We start from the raw sequence: 2,500 nt of genomic DNA, 5'->3' as shown, positions 1-2,500 counted from the left end.
AACGTCGGTGATGATGATGATCATGATGATGGTGGTGGTGATGGTGTGGAGATGAGGACGATGATGATGATGACGAGGATAATGACGGTGGTTTCAGACAACAACGTCACCCTGAGGTACCCCCTGTTCAACTTCACGTTTCACACAGGACTTGGGGACCCCGACTCCGACGTCTTCCGACACTACCAGCGTCTCTTCTGCCTGGAGGTCAGCTGGAACTTTTCTTGATATACAAGTTGTTTTTATAAACACTGTATCTTCTGTAAGTGTGTGTGTGTGTGTGTGTGTGTGTGTGTGTGTGTGTGTGTGTGTGTGTGTGTGTGTGTGTGTGTGTGTGTGTGTGTGTGTGTGTGTGTGTGTGTGTGTGTCTGTGTCTGTGTCTGTGTGTGTGGAGGGGAGGATGATAAGGGGGTGGCAGGGAGGGAGTGCAAATGAAGCCGTTGTCGTGTATTGCTTGCTTGTATGTATTTGGCAGTTAGATATGTGGCTTTTCGAGTTTCTTTTGGTCCAAATTTTGTCACGTTGTGTGTGTGTGTGTGTGTGTGTGTGTGTGTGCATGAGCGCGCGGGCGTGTGTGTGTGTGTGTGTGTGTGTGTGTGTGTGTGTGTGTGTGTGTACTTGGTTATGAGATGAGAAACTGTGTTGGGTGAGTGACGAGCTTATGGATGCACAATCAGTTTCCGAATGGATGACTACTGATGTATTGTATTGCTTTGAAAGCTAGGAAACGTTGTTGTTGTTGTTGCTACTACTACTACAACTACTACTACTACTACTACGACGACGACGACGACGACGACTGTTGCTGCTATTCCTACTACTACTAAGTGGAGTGATGGTCTAGAGGTAACGCGTCCGCCTAGGAAGCTAGAGAATCTGAGCACGCTGGTTCGAATCACGGCTCAGCCGCCGATATTTTTTTTTCCCTCCACTAGACCTTGAGTGGTGGTCTGGACGCTAGTCATTCGGATGAGACGATAAACCGAGGTCCCGTGTGCAGCATGCACTTAGCGCACGTAAAAGAACCCACGGCAACAAAAGGGTTGTTCCTAGCAAAATTCTATAGAAAAATCCACTTCGAAAGGAAAAACAAATAAAATTGCATGCAGGATTTTTTTTTTTTTTAATGGGTGGGGAGAGCAGCCAGAATTTCACACAGAGAAATCTCTTGTGATAGAAAGAAATACAAATACTACTACTACTACTACTACTACTACTACTACTACTGCTACTACTACTACTACGGAGGAAGGTGGCAGAATGGTTAAGACGCTCAGCTGCCAATACAGAGAGTCCGTGAGGGTGTGGGTTCGAATCCTGCTCTCGCCCTTTCTCCTAAGTTTGACTGGAAAATCAAACTGAGCGTCTAGTCTTTCGGATGAGACGATAAACCGAGGTCCCGTGTGCAGCACGCACTTGGCGCACTGAAAAAGAACCCATGGCAACGAGAGTGTTGTCCTCTGGCGAAATTACGTAAAATGAAATCCACTTTCATAGGTACACAAATATGTAAGCATGCACTCAAGGCCTGACTAAGCGCGTTGGGTTATGCTGCTGGTCAGGCATCAGCTCAACAGATGTGGTGTAGCGTGTATGGATTTGTCCGAACGCAGTGACGCCTCCTTGAGAAAGTGAAACTGAAACTGAAACTACTACTACTACGACGACTGTTGCTGCTGCTATGATGACGGTGACTGCGATGAGCACGATGGTGACGATATTTTGATGAAGACTTAAAAACAAAAGTATCGCAGATGGTTGTGCTTGTAATTTAGTTGTGCATCTGAACATAACAGCAACCACAACGCCGATGATGAGAAAAAGACGAAGATGATGATGATGATGATGATAATGTTGAGGACAGTACACACCTCTTCCATTCTGCCTACCATTGTTTTATTTGTTTGTGTGTGTGTGTGTGTGTGTGTGTGTGTGTGTGTGTGTGTGTGTGTGTGTGTGTGTGTGTGTGTGTGTGTGTGTGTGTGTGTGTGTGTTTGAGACTGACGTGGTGGTGATAGTGGTGGTGGTGGTGGTGGTGGTGGTGTGTGTGTGTGTGCGTGTTTGTGTGTGTTTGTTTGTGTGTGTGTGTGTGTGTGCGTGTGTGCGTGCGTGCGTGTATGTGTATGTGTGTGTGTGTGTGTATGTGTGTGTGTGTGTGTGTGTGATTGCATGTTAGTATGTGCACACTCCTGTTTGTGTATTGTGTGATATGCTTGAATACATGTGTAATAGTTTCGGTATAACTTTTTATTTGTGCATGCCATGAGCTCAGCTCACTGCCTGGAAGGGCGACGACGACGATGATAATGACGACGACGACGACGACGACGACGACAATGACATGAAAAAGAAAAGGGGGGGTGGGGGGGGGGGAAGAAGAAAAAATGTTGAATAATCGTTTGATAAATATTGATGATGGAAATTACGACGCTATCAGAACGAAACGAAATATACATAACTATGGTTGAATGATTGGTCGAGATATTGATGATGATGATGA

This window comes from Babylonia areolata, chromosome 13 (assembly GCF_041734735.1).
Source record: "Babylonia areolata isolate BAREFJ2019XMU chromosome 13, ASM4173473v1, whole genome shotgun sequence".
NCBI lineage: Eukaryota > Metazoa > Mollusca > Gastropoda > Neogastropoda > Buccinidae > Babylonia > Babylonia areolata.
The sequence above is the reverse complement of the archived record's forward strand: the minus strand, read 5'-3'. Positions refer to the sequence as shown.